Genomic DNA, 14,396 nt, shown 5'->3' on the forward strand with positions numbered 1-14,396 from the left:
CCAGAATGCCCCAGGAGAGAGGGTTGACCATTCTGGATGGCTCCTTCATCACTTCCTGAGAATCAGCTGCCTCCGTAGGAGATGCTGGGCCCTGTAGTGCAGGGATCCCACTTAGACTTCCCTTTATGGGTTCACATGTGGCTTTGTTTATAAACACAGTATTTCAGGGGAAAGGCAAGCAGGCATCACGTGCCAGGAGGTAAGGGAAGCACAGAAGCAGGAATATCTAAGAGGCCCCTGCAAACCTTTTCTGGCCATTGATGGCAAAAAAGGATCAGGGTTTCCCTAACTCACCTCCTTGCAACCTGGAGAGCCACTAGCATCTTTGTGTACACAAGGGCCAGGTTTATTTTGGGAATCCTTAAATGTAAACCCAATACAGCAGCGATGAGAGTATTTATATCAGCAGCAAAGTGCAAGAACAGCCTGTGAACTGGAAACCTCTTGGGCTGGAAAAGTCCAAGTGCTCAGGAGAAGGTAGGTAGACCAGCATTTCTCAAACTTAAATATGCCCAAGAATCCCCCTGGGGATCTTGTTTAAATAAAGACCAAGATTCTGCAAAGGGCCTAAGATGTTGCATTTCTAAAAGTGCCCAGGCAATGCTGCTGCTGATGCTGGTCCTTGGACCCCACTTTGAGTGGTGAGGGTGTAGGCTAGGTCCCTTTTTCCAGGAAGGCTTATATTCAGGTTACTGGGCTCAGGTGCTGTGATGGGGGTTGGGGGGACGTGGTTTCGTGTTGGCTTCCAGATTGTGCCTTAGATGGACATGATCGGCTCATACAGGATGGTGGCCGGGGGTGCTGGGCAGGCATGGGCATGGGACAGAACACAGGACCATGAGTCAGGAGAAGTGGATTCTCCTGGCACCACCTGGCTCCCCTACTCAGCTGTGGAGTAGTAGAGAGTATTTGATGACAGGGAGGTCATTGGCAGCTTTCAGAAGAGCAGATATAAAGTCTCTAGGATGTGTTAGGTCAAAAATCTAAGTGTAATGGGGTGTGTATGGTAGGCTGACACTGAGTAAAGAAAGTGAGGGACCACATACACATAGATGAGTTTGTGTAAATGGAGAACTTCTCATTCTGAAAAGATACACAAGAAACCATAAACAGTGGTTGACTTTGGGGGGAGAAACTGAGAAAGAAAATACATGGAGCAAGAAGAGACTCCCTCCAATTGAAACACTCACTTCTCTGACCACAGTGATTGGTTCAGTGGGCTTGGACCTGTGACATGCCCTGTTCCAATCAGAGTGAGTCTCTGGATATTTGCTGGACTGTGTTGTTCTCCATCTCATTCCAGTGAGACTCACTTGTCAACATCTGCTGATATCTGCCATCCAGTGTGGTGTTCAGACAGTTGTTCCCCTCCTTGCTGGCATCAGCTGGGACATGACAGTGTCCTCATCTGATCTCACAGGACATCCTCTCCTGTTGTTGTGAGTCCCCTGCGAGGCTCTGCCTTTCAGGTGACCCCTCTGCCCCACTCCTTGTGGGCATGGAGAAGCCCATCTATTCTCTCTGCACCAGGCTGAGGGAGTGGCACTCTCTGTGTCCATATGTCTGGGCTCCTCCACTGGACAGGGATCTCTCTCTAAGGTTTGCTTTCATCCCAAGGCCCCTCCCTTCTTGTTTCCCAAACTGGCCAGAGATTTCTGGGTCTGATACTTCCTCTCCCACTGAGATTGGACCACAGGAGGAGTCAAGCATGTGACTCCTTGTCCCTGCCTCACATATCAGTAGCTCCTTCTGCTGCTCTCACCTCTGCCTCCGCCCACCCCACCCCTCTTAGTTATCCATGTCTAATCTCGGCAGCATGGCAGTCTGGTTCTCCAGCTCTCCTTTTTCTAATCTAGACTTTATGCCCCAATTCCTTCAGAGCTTTGCTTCTGATGATGCTAAAACTAGGCTTTTAGAACTGGAAAAAAAAAAAAAAACAGTTTTTGCAAATCAAAAGCCTTATCTTTCAAGAACTTGTCTCTGCTATGAGTACCAAAGTTCTATTTTGAAATGAAAAGAGTTGACTGTTTCTCTTCTCCTCACATTCCGTGTTCCTGATCTAACAGTCCTAATCTTGCTTGAGGCCAGGCACCTTCGCCTTGGGTACATGGGTGTGGGAAGTATGATCTTCCTGCTGTGGCATCAATGGCCCTTCAGCTCCCCGCAGCCTTCCTAAGTTCTGCAGGGGAATAGGAGAAAACAATTTTGGAGTTGGGGCACCCAACTAGTGGCAGAAATAGTCCCACTTCTGCCACTCAATTGTTGCGCGACCTAGGGAGTGGCTGAATCCTTTTGAACCTCGCTTTTCTTATCTGCAAAATGGGGAGAGCAACAACCACCTCTCAAGGTTGTTTCAGGATCAAGGCAGATAACATATGTGAAAGTGCTTTGTAAATCACAACGTATGGTATAAACATGAAGCATCATTACTTTCCAGTGTTCTTAACTTCTTTGTGTAGTTTTCCCTGCCAAAGGCTTCTGTCTTGAGCTCGCATGGCAATTTGCTCACAGAGCCATGAACGTATTGTATTGTGCCAAACTTATATTTTAACATGTCTGCTGGCTTCTTGCACTGTATGTGAGTGCTTGGAGGGCAGGGACCACACCTATGTGATCTTGGCACCTCTTGCCTTCAGCCAGTGTCTGAAGTAGGTGCCCAGTATGTGTTTGTTGATGAAGGGGTGGACACTTAGCAAGTACTCAGTAGATTCATGTAATATAAATAAATAATTAGCCAGGAGCAGCAATGGGCTGGAACTTCTGTAGACTAGTGGTTTTCAACTGGGAGCAATTTTGTCCCCTTCCTCCCAGGGGGTATTTGGCAATCGGAAGATGTTTTTGGTTGTCATAACTTGGGGAGTGCTACAGATATCTAGTGGGTAGAAGCCAGGGATGCTGCTAAACATCCTACAATGACCAGGACAACCCCCTACAACAAACAGTTATCCAGTCTAGAATGTCAAGAGTGCCATTGCCTAGAAACCCTTCTGTAAGCTCTCTTTTTAAACAGTCCTGAGAAATAAGTCCTGTGAGTCCAGAATTGGAAGGGAAGCTTAGACTTTGGGTTTAAAAATGATGTCTTGATTATCTTTGATGAATGGAAGGGGGTGGAGATATGGTGGCTAATGATGAAGATTCTGAAAATTATTACTAGCTGGGGGTGGGAGAGGAGAGAGACTTTGGAAAATGTCCAGCTGAAGAAGAGAAGAGGGTTGGCATCAGACAGGATAGGGTGGGGCCCTAGTGTGCTGGGAGGCACTGAAGGAACCTCTGAGTAGAGAAGTTAAGCATGTGTGCTGAGCTCTATGATTGTCCATTAATTCCCTGTCCTCCTTCGGCAGGAGGCACCTGTTGAACTCAGGCATCGGCATGTGAATTGATTTGGTCAATGAAATGTGAGAGAAGTGACATCCACTTTGAGACAGGCAGTTTCCGAGTGAGTATGTACTTCCCCATGTTCCCCAGTGTGGTTGCTTAGCCACCCCGGGCCCCAGAATGAGATAACAGCAACATAGAGCATGACCTGTAATTGCCGTGAAGATGAGAGAGAAACAGACCTGGAATGCCTTACACCACTGCAGTTTTTTGGATTATGTTTTATTGCACCATAATCTATCCTATCTTGAGAATGTACTATATTGGGGCCGACATAGCTAGCAATCCTGTGTAACTGAAGATCAGCTCATCTTTCCTTTCCCCTTTGAATTGGTTTGCACAGGGATCTCTGAGGTGTCTTGGCTAGAGAAGACAAATGCCAAGTGACTAGGACCCCTAATTGTAGTCAACGAAAAGAGTCAGACTCTGTAATATATTTGGAGGGGTTTATTCTGAGCCAAATATGAGTGATCAATGGCCTGTGACACAGCTCTCAGGAGATTCTGAGAACATGTGCCCAAGATGGTCAGGCTACAGCTTGATTTTATACATTTTAGGAGGACATAAATCATCAATTAATATGTGTAAAATACATTGGTTCAGTCGGGAAAGGTGGGACAACCTGATTCAAAGATTTTCTGATTGGTAATTGGTTGAAAGAATTATTATCTAAAGACTTGGAATCAATAGAAAAGAATATCTGGGTTTACGATAAGGGGTTGTGGAGACCAGAGTTTTATTATGCAGATTAAGCCTCCAGGTAGGAGGCTTCAGAGAGAATAGATTGTAAATGTTTCTTTTCTTTCTTTCTTTCTTTCTTTTTTTTTTTTTTGAGATAAAGTCTTGCTCTGTTGCCCAGGCTGGAGTGCAATGGTGCAATCTCGGCTCACTGCAACCTCCACCTCCTGGGTTCAAGCGATTCTTGTGCTTCAGTCTCCTGAGTAGCTGGGATTACAGGTGTCTGCCACCATGCCCAGCTAATTTTTGTATTTTTAGTAGAGATGGGGTTTCACCATGTTGACTAGGCTGGTCTGGAACTCCTGACCTCAAGTGATTCACCTGCCTCAGCTCCCAAAATGCTGGGATTACAGGTGTGAGCCACTGCACTCAGTCAAGAATAGACTGTAAATGTTATCAGATTTAAAGAGTCTTCTATCAGTAATTCCAAAAGGGAGGAGGGTATAATGAGGCATGTCCAGCTCTCTGTTCCCATCATGTCCTGAATTCATTTTTCAGGTTAACTTTGGAATGCCCTTGGCCAAGAGGAGGGGTCCATTCAGATGGCTGGGGGAACTTAGAATTTTATTTTTGGTTTATACAGTCCATCTGCATTCTCAAAGCTCCAGGAGGCAGGAGCCATGGTGGGTCCAGGGGAAGGCAACTGACACTCCAAAACTCCCTTCCCACTGCTGCTTCAATGCCAGCTTCACAGAAAGATATATGATGGTTCTATTTATTTAGTTATCACAAATGTCACTATTATCACAGATGACATTAATTTTTAAAAGAAAAGGAAGAAAATATGTCACATTTCTGTTTTGTGCATATGCTGATTGAATGAAAAGTTTATATCAGATGCCAACTTAAAATAAGAACATATAAATATTTAATTGTTTATATGTATGTATACATTGCTGTATACACAATATTTATCTATACAGTTATAGAGCACTGATTCTCAGCTGAGGGGTGATTTTTACTTTCCAGGGAGACATTTGGCAATATCAGGAGACATTTTTGGTTGTCCCAGCTGAGGGCTTGGGGGTACTCCTGGCATCCAGTGGGTAGAGGCCTGGGATGCTGCTAAGCATCCTTCAGTGTACAGGGCAGTCCATATTATCTGAACTGTGCTGAGGTTGGGAGAGCCTGGCCTGGATGTACATCTAAAGCCAGGAGTTCTGGGGCTGTTTTGTGTGAAGCCATGAGTGCTGGCATCATTCTTCAGAGCATCATTGACACACATCTGCTTGATTCATTTCACGTCCCCACCTTGGCTGACTCATCTAGAAGAAACCACAAGTCACAGATCAGCGAGGGGCCAGCCCTCACGGTCCTTACAAGACAGCCTCGATGGCACTGGGGTTCCCCTGGGAACACACATGGTCAAGCATAGCTGCCTTGCTCAGCTCTCAGGATGACAACTATTTACACCTAGTGTGCTTTATAGCACACCTGGGATGGGAGTTGCAACGGCGGAAAGGTAACGGTGTGGGAGGAAGGGAGTGAGAAGGGGAACCGGAGAAGGGAGGGCCAGTCATGTTAGTTTTATGAAGATATGACAATTAGCGCATCATTTAAAACATTGCTCATAAGGATTGCTTAGGCGCAATTTGTCTATATATGAAGATATTGAGATATGTGATTTTATAGCTACAGCTATATGTAATATATGTGTGTGTGTGTGTATACACACATTAGTAATGAGGTGAAACATTTACTGTCCTAACAGCTGGAACTAACATTCCACATGGAATGGGAACTGACTTTGAGACACTTTCTGGATAAGTCACTGGACTGGAGAGAGAGACCTGGAGGGCAAACGCGCCAGCTGGACTCCCAGAGAATAAGCTAGCTTGTTGCTGAAGATGGAAACCTTCTCACTTTTGCTCCTGAGATGGGAGATTAAGAAAAAAAAATAGAAAGGAAACAAAAAACAGAGAAAAAGAAGGAGGAAGACAGAGTAGCCAGAAAGATGATGAGATGCTAGGATGCTTTATGGGTGGCAGAGCCCGTGAGAAATGTGTGGTGGGTTTTGGGGACGGGGTGAAGTGGGAAGGCCTTTAGGAAGCAGACTGTGGTGCTACTTTGCCACTTTTCTAAGTGGGAGAGAAAAAAAGAATGAGAGTGTGGCCCTAGAATATTTGTCATGCAGTGTGCTCAGAGCTATATTAGGATGTCTTTCCTGTCCTGTCTGATGCTCTTTGTGGCAGGTTTGAGCTGCCCAGGGAAGAGACTCAGCCTCCAGGCCCCTCTCTTCCCCTGTGCCCTGCTCCATACCTCCACGTGGTGCATGAGGGAGGGCCCAGGAGGCTGAGGCCATGCTGGGGCCTTAAGCTCTGGCCTAACCAAGTGAAGTCTCAGGGGAGACCTTGAACCATAAGGCAGGGGTTAGTGTTTCCAGCCACACGGATCTAGATGTTAAGGAAGCTAGGGAGCTCCAGCTGACAGGTGGGGAACCAGACTTACTCCACCAAACGATTAGACCAGATGCCAACTCATTTCCAGATCTCATTGCCAAAGATACTAGAAAAGCCCTTAGGTAAAACAAAGCGAGGAATTGGAGGCAGACACAAATCCACCAAGTGGAGAATCCACACACTTGCAGCAATGACACTAATGCTTTGAAGGAGGCAAATTTCTCAGACTTGTCACATATTTATTTGCAGTTTCAGTCTCTAGAGATTCCAGAGTCTGGGATCTGGATTGGGGTGAAGGGAGGCATGGTTTTGCCACAGCCTGCCCTGTACTGCTGAATTGTCCTGCGCGTGCTCAAGTGCTTGCAAATGAAAGGTCATCTGGGCCTTGATCAGTCGTGTGGCCTGTGGATGGTGAGCAGCCTGGCAAAGGCAGAGGTCTGTGAGGTGGGGGCAGTGGGGCTCCGTGGGCAGGTTTGCCATGCCTGAGCACCAGGTCCCTACTCTAACACAGGCACACCACAGAGATATTGCAGGTTTGGTTCCAGGCTACCACAATAAAGCAAATATCACAATAAAACAAGTCACACAATTTTTTTGGTGTCCCAGTGCATATAAAAGTTGTGTCTGCATGATACTGTTGTCTATTAAGTAAGCAATAGCATTGTCTAAAAAACAATGTACATACCTTAATTAGAAATACTTTATTGATTAAAAATGCTAACGATCATCAGAATCTTCAAGTCGTCATAAACATTTTGCTGGTGGAGGGTCTTCCTTCAGTGTTGATGGCTGCTGACTGATCTGGGTGGTGGTTACTGAAGATTGGGATGACAGTGGCAATTTCTTAAAGGACAGAAACAATGAAGTTTGTTGCATCAATTGACTCTTCCTTTCAAAAAAGATTTCTCTGTAGCTTTTGACAACATTTTATCCACAGCAGAACTTCTTTCAAAATTGGAGTCAATCCTCTTAATCCCTGCTCCCGCTTTATCAACTAAGTTTATGTGATATTCTAAATACTTTGTTGTCATTTGAACGATGTTCATAGCACCAGTAGATTCCACCTCAAGAAACCAGTTTCTTTGCATATCTGTCAGAAGCAACTCCTCATCTGCTGAAGCTTTATCATAAAATTGCAATGATTCAATGTCATCTTTAGGCTCCACTTGTCATTTTATGTCTCTGCCACTTCTGCAGTTACTTCCTGCACTGAAGTCTGAAGCCCTCAAAGTCATCCATGAGAGTTGGAATCCACTTCTTCCAAACTCCTGTTAATGTTGCTATTTTGACCACGTTCTATGAATCACAAATGTTCTTATGGCATCTAGAAGGGGAAATCCTTTCCAGGAAGATTTCAATTTATTTTTCCTAGATCCTTCCAAGGAATCACTATCTATGACTGCTAAAACTTTTAAAAAATTATTTCTTAAATAATAAGACTTGAAAGTTGAAATTACTCTTTGACCTAAGGGCTGAGATTGGATGTTGTGTTAGCAGGCATGAAAACAACATCAATTGTACATCTCTTTATACATCTCCATCAGAGTTTTTGGGTGACCAGGTCCATTGGCAATGAACAGTCATATTTTGAAAGGAATCTTTTTTTCCTGAGCAGTAGGTCTCAAAATTGGGCTTAAAATATTCAGTAACCCATGTTGTAAACCAATGTGCTGTCATCCAGGCTTTGTTGTTCCACTGATAGAGCACAGGGAGAGTAGATTTAGCATCGTTCTTAATGGCCCTAGGATTTTGGTGATGGTAAAGGAGGAGCATTGGCTTCAACTTAAAGTCACCAGCTCCATTAGCCCCTGATAAGAGAGTCAACCTGTCCTTTGCCATGGAAGTCAGGCATTGACTTTTCTTTTCTTTTCTTTTTTTTTTTTTTTTAATTATTTTGAGATGGAGCCTCACTCTGTTGCCCAGGCTGGAGTGCAGTGGCATGATCTCGGCTCACTGCAACCTCTTACCTCCCAGGTTCAAGCAATTCTCCTGCCTCTGCCTCCCGAGTAGCTGGGACTACAGGCACATGCCACCACGCCCAGCTAATTTTTGTATTTTTAGTAGAGATGGGGTTTCACCATTTTGGTCAGGCTGGTCTTGAGCTCCTGACCTTGTGATCCACCCGCCTCGGCCTCCCAAAGTGCTGGGATTACAGGAGTGAGCCACCACGCCCAGCCAACTTTTCTTTATCTATGAAAGTCTTGGATGGCAACTTCTTCCAAGAGTAGGCCATTTCATCTTCATTGAAAATCTGTTGTTTAGTGTAGCTACTTTCATCAGCCATCTTAGCTAGATCTTCTGGATAACTTGCTGCAGCTTTTCTATCAGCACTTGCTGCTTCACCTTGCACTTTTATGTTCTGGAGATGGCTTCTCTCCTTAAACCTCATAAACCAACCTCTGCTAGCTTCCAACTTTTCTTCTACAGCTTCCTCAGCTCTCTCAGCCTTCATAGAATTGAAAGAGGATTAGGCTCTGGATTAGGCTTTGGCTTAAGGGAATGTTGTGGCTGATTTGATCTTTCATCCAGACCACTCAGACTTTATGTCAGCAATAAGCCTGTTTCACTTTCTTATGATTCGTGTGTTCACTGGAGTAGCACTTTTCATTTCCTTCAAGAATTTTTCCTTTGCGTTCACAACTTGGCTCTTTGCTGTGAGAGGTCTAGCTTTCAGCCTCTCTTGGCTTTTGACATGCCTTCCTCACATGCTTCATCTTTTCCAGCTTTTGATTGAAAGTGAGAGACTGTGACTCTTTTTTCCACTTGAATACTTAGAGGCCATTGTAGGGTTATTAATTGGCATAATTTCCATATGTATGTGTTTCAAGGAATAGGAAGGCCCAAGGACAGGGACAGAGACAGGGATTGGCCAGTAGGAGCAGTCAGAACACACGCGACATTTATCGAGTTCACTGTGGGCGTGGTTCATGGCACTCCAAAATAATTACAATAGTGACATCAAAGATCATTGATCACAGATCACTATAACAGATGTAGTAATAATGACTAAGTTTGAATTATTGTGAGAATTACCAAAATGTGACAACAGAGACACAGAGTGAGCACAACCTGTTGGAAAAATAGCTCTGATAGACTTGCTGTATGCAGGATTGCCACAACCTCCAATTTGTACAATTGCAACATCTGCTGAGCACAATCAAGTGAGTTCAGTAATATGAGGTGTGCCTGTAAGTAGCATGAGGGCCCCTAGTTTCTCTTCCCTCACCTGCAGGAGCCTTTAAACTTGAGACTTGAGTTGGGTATTGTCCGCTGGTCCCCAGCATTCTCACCACTTTCTATGGCGTCTTCCTGGACTGTAATGGTAGGGAAGATAAAAATGATATTTCTCAAACTCCCTTGCAGCTATTGCTCTGACAGTACACTTTGTTCTGCCAATCAGATGCCATCAAGCTGAGATGTGAAGCGGAAGTGAGGCAGAGGCTCCCTTCCTTTTGTTTGGCGCAGTTTTCTGTGAGAGAGCAGAGGTGGGAGATGAGGGGACCTCTGCCCCAGTGTTTCTGCATCCAAGCTCCAGCCTTGTTGAAGGTGAGAAAAGCAGCTGTGATGGTTTTATGACCCTAGTCCCTGGCTTCTGATCCCTGGACCACATCTAAGGGGCTGTGTTCTTGAATAGAGAGTGGTGATCTCCCAATTCTCCCCGTCCTGGCTGTGTCACAGGGAGCAACTCTCTCAGTGGGTTGGTTCTGTGGTGTTTGGAGAGACATTCCTGGAAGCCCAGGCAAGAGTCTGCTGCTCCAGTCCTTCCAGTGCTTTTTTGTTTATTTATTTATTTATTTATTATTTTATTTTATTTTATTTTATTTTATTTTATTTTATTTTATTTTACTTAAAGTTCTGGGATACGTGTGCAGAACGTGCAGGTTTTTTACATAGGTATACATGTGCCATGGTGGTTTGCTGCACCTATCAACCCATCATCTAGGTTTTAAGCCCTGCATACATTAGGTATTTGTCCTAATGCTCTCCCTCCCCTTGCCCCTCACCCCCTGACAGGCCCTGTATGATGTTCCCCTCCCTGTATCCATGTGTTCTCATTGTTCAACTACCACTTATGAGTGAGAACATGTGGTGTTTGGTTTTCTGTTCCAGTGTTAGTTTGCTGAGAATGATGGTTCCCAGCTTCGTCCATGTCCCTGCAAAGGACATGAACTTGTTCTTTTTTATGGCTGCATAGTATTCCATTTTTTAAAAATCCTTGTATTAAATGCTTTCCTGTTGAAAATAGCTATGCTGGGCTGGGTACAGTGGCTCAGGCCTGTAATTCCAGCACTTTTGGAGGCCAAGGTGGACAGATCACCTGAGGTCAGGAGTTTGAGACCAGCCTGGCCAATATGATGAAACCCCATCTCTAATAAAAATACAAAAGTTAACCGGGCATGGTGGTGCATGCCTGTAATCCCAGCTACTCAGGGGGCTGAGGCAGGAGAATTGCTTGAACCTGGGAGTCAGAGTTTGCAGTGAGTCAAGATCCCGCCACTGCACTCCAGCCTGGGCAACAGAGCAAGACTTTGAAAAAAAAAAAAAAAAAAAAAAGGAAAGAAAGAAAAGAAAAGAAAAGAGCTACACTGGTTTCTATCTCCCACTAACTGACACAGGACTTTATAAAGACAACCAGAGGAGTTGTTAAGAACCATTGAACTAATACCCTGGATTTAGAACAACAGAAAGTTCACAACACACAAACAGCCACAAAGGAGGTAGAGTGGGTTCCTTTCCCAGTCAGCACTTCCTCCTCTCTGAGAGCTAAGCCTGGATTCTCATGCACGAGGGGACTGTCCCGACTCCTCTGGGCCCTACCACGTTCCTGTCTCCCAGGCTGGGCTGGGACTAGGGTGAGGCAAAGGTGCCTAGGCATGAAATGTAAGGAGGCACTCACCCTCAGGGCTGTGTGAGTACAGGCTGAGCCCTGAGAGTCAGTGCCTCTATAAATTTTATATACTAAGTACTTCACTTGCCTCACCCCAGTCCTGGCCTCCTCAAAAATCTGACCTAGGTGGACCTAGTTGGCCTCAATGTTGAGTGCAGAGAACTCTTGTCCTCTGCTCATGCTCTGGCTCAAAGCCCATTCTGTAAGTAGCTCCTCTGGAGGGCTCTCAAGTCTGCCCTGCACCTCACACTGTGCCTATGTGAGGCTGCAGCTCCCAAAGGCTCTCTGCATTCCCTCTGCTGTGTCATCCCTATCCTACTACCAGGAGGGAGGATCTTTGGTCCCAAGCTTAAAACGGGTCCCCACTAGCTATGCCAACACGACATTTCCAGGTAACATCAGACACCACCAGGGGAATGGCAGCTTGGGGCATTGTTCTGTGAGCTCTTTGTGCCCAGTGTCCAATCATCAGGCTGTATGAACAGAAGTGCAGTATGCAAAAGGGGAGAGTTCGGCTCCACCCCAACTCATCAAACACACCTGGAGAGGCTCCACTTCCAAGGGGCTGGAGTCCTTGAAGGAAGAACAATTGGCAAACAGCTAATCAATATACAGGTGTTGCCCAATTTTAATAGAAAGTAGAGAAGTGCAAATGAAAGCAGCAGAGCAGAAAGTTACTTTTTGCACTTATCAGATTGTCAGCAGTTAGAACTGCTGGGCACAGTGGCTCATGCCTGCAATTCTAGCACTGTGGGAGGCCAAAGTGGGAGGACCGCTTGAGCCCAGGAGTTTAAGGTCAGCCTGGGCAACAGAATGAGACCCTGTCTTTATGAAAAGGAAAAAGAAAAAAAATTAAATCAAAAGAGAAAAAAAATTAGAAGCATGAATGATTCAGTAGCAACGTCTAGAGCTGGGTGCTGTCTCATCTCTCAGTACCCTGGACGCCATTGGCTGAGAGAAGGCAGAGAAGACAATGCAATGAGTAGTGTCAGTGCTTTTATAAAGGAGGGAAGTGAAAATGCGTTCTTCTCTCTGTGTTTCAAAATGCCCACATACCTAGCAAGAGGCAGATAGCAAAGCTGTGGCGTTCCCTTCCATCCTGTTCACGGTCACTTCTTATCTGCCTGGAAGGTTCACTGGGGGAGCTCGAGGGAGCAGTTGCTGAGGCAGGCCATGCACAGAAGGAGATTTCAGCCTTAGAACCTATTCAGATGAGCACACCGCTCTGCTTGCATGGGCTCTGAAGATATCCCAATCTGGGTTTCCAGGAAGCTCTGGACACTACTAGAAACACATCTGAAGTTTGGACGGAGGAAGCCAGCCTGCAATAGCCTACATAGCCATGGACTATGAGTTTGCCTGACCTGTTATTACCTGATGGAAGTGTAGCCCCTGGCTGCTAGGTACGGGCAGGGGTGCTGGGGTGGTGTGGGGTAAGGAGAGATGTGAAGAGGGGGAGAGGGAAGCTCTTTATGACAGGGAAATATGTGTACCTCCAGGAGGTTTTGTGAGTGCCAGGTGCAACCATGATTAGTAAAGACACACTGGCAACTCCTGGACAAGCATTACCACATACGCACTAGTAAGGGAGAAGGAAAGTTAGGAAGGGGGCCATTTCTCTTTAGGGAGGTGGCACAATGTGGTTATTTTAGTGAGAAAATAAGTCTTACCTTGGTCTCAGTCTTGCAATGTGACCTGAACTTACTTGCTTAACCACTCTGAGTTCCAGTGTGCGCACTGGAACTTACTTAGCATTCTTACTTAGAATGTGAAAGTCAAAATAAGAGTATGTAAAAAGGTATGCTGAGATGTTTCCACTGTTACACAAATGTAAGGGTTGGGTGTTATGTCCTCATCTCCTGTCTGGCTCTTCTCTCTCTACCCCCAGCCTAATCTTCCCCTTCTCCACCTCACTGTCCTCAGCCTCACTGGCCTTCATTAAGTTCTAGAAAGAGTTATCCTCTTTCCTGCCTCAGAGCCTTAACACATGCTGTTCCCTGTTCCTGTAACACTCTTCTCTTTTTAAATTATTATTATTTAATTTTTGAGATGAGATCCACTCTGTCACCCAGGCTGGAGTGCAATGGCACAATCTCGACTCACTGCATCCGCCACCTCCTGGGCTCAAGCAATTCTTCCACCTCAGCCTCCCAAGTAGCTGGGATTACAGGTGTGCACCACCACACCTGGCTAATCTTTTTTGTGTTTTTGGTAGAGATGGGGTTTCCTCATGTTGTCCAGGCTGGTCTCCAACTCCTGAGCTCAAGTAATCCACCTGCTTCGGCTTCCCAAAGTGCTGGGATTGCAGGCGTAAGCCACTGTGCTCAGCTTCTTTCTCTTTATGTCTGGTTAGAAGAGCTCATCCCCCAGAGCTCAGCCCAGGCATCACATCCCCAGGGAAGTCTTCCATGACTTTCCTGATTAGGTCAACTCTTTATTTGCACTCATAAGCGCAAAAGTACATCCTTCTCATTGTACTCATCTCAATTGTAGTTTTACATGTATTTGTATGATAAGGTGATGATTACCTGTCTCATTAGAGGCTTGTTGTGAGGATCATCAGGCAGCTCTATTGAAAGTCTACCATAGAGAGGAACATAAGCCTTTAGTCAGCTCCAACTCACCAGCCATATGAATGAGCCACCTTGGAAAAGGAGCCTCCACCCCGGTCAAGCCTGCAGATGACTGCCGCTTAAGTTGATAAATGTCTGCAATCTCATGAGACATCCTGAACTAGAACTACCCAGCCAAGCCACTCCTGGATTCCTGACCCACAGAAACGTAAGAGAGAATAAATGATTACTATTGTTTTAAGTCAGTAAGTTTTGGGGTATTTACTATACAGCAGTAGAAATAGTGCAGATTTAGGTGCCTGGAAATGTGGTGCTGCTGTAAGAAATGTGGGAGTGGCTTTGGCACTGGATTTGGGCAGAAACTGGGAGGCGAGGGTGCATGATAAGTTAAAGGGACTTCAAGAGACTTCACTTCAAGAGAAG

At 45.4% G+C, this 14,396-nt stretch overlaps 1 long non-coding RNA gene across 1 annotated transcript in view; it reads left to right on the plus strand.

Moving 5' to 3' along the window:
- LOC130540858 (uncharacterized) overlaps positions 1–14,396 on the plus strand; it is a 294,582-nt gene that overhangs the window by 214,522 nt on the left and 65,664 nt on the right. Inside the window, exons 11-15 of the long non-coding RNA XR_010110066.1 lie at positions 3,342–3,436; positions 5,825–6,923; positions 9,913–10,058; positions 12,532–12,803; positions 13,918–14,181. This is a non-coding gene — a long non-coding RNA (uncharacterized LOC130540858). The remainder of the gene's footprint in view (positions 1–3,341; positions 3,437–5,824; positions 6,924–9,912; positions 10,059–12,531; positions 12,804–13,917; positions 14,182–14,396) is intronic.

The sequence above is a fragment of the Pan paniscus genome, chromosome 16, assembly GCF_029289425.2.
Source record: "Pan paniscus chromosome 16, NHGRI_mPanPan1-v2.0_pri, whole genome shotgun sequence".
NCBI classification, from domain to species: domain Eukaryota; kingdom Metazoa; phylum Chordata; class Mammalia; order Primates; family Hominidae; genus Pan; species Pan paniscus.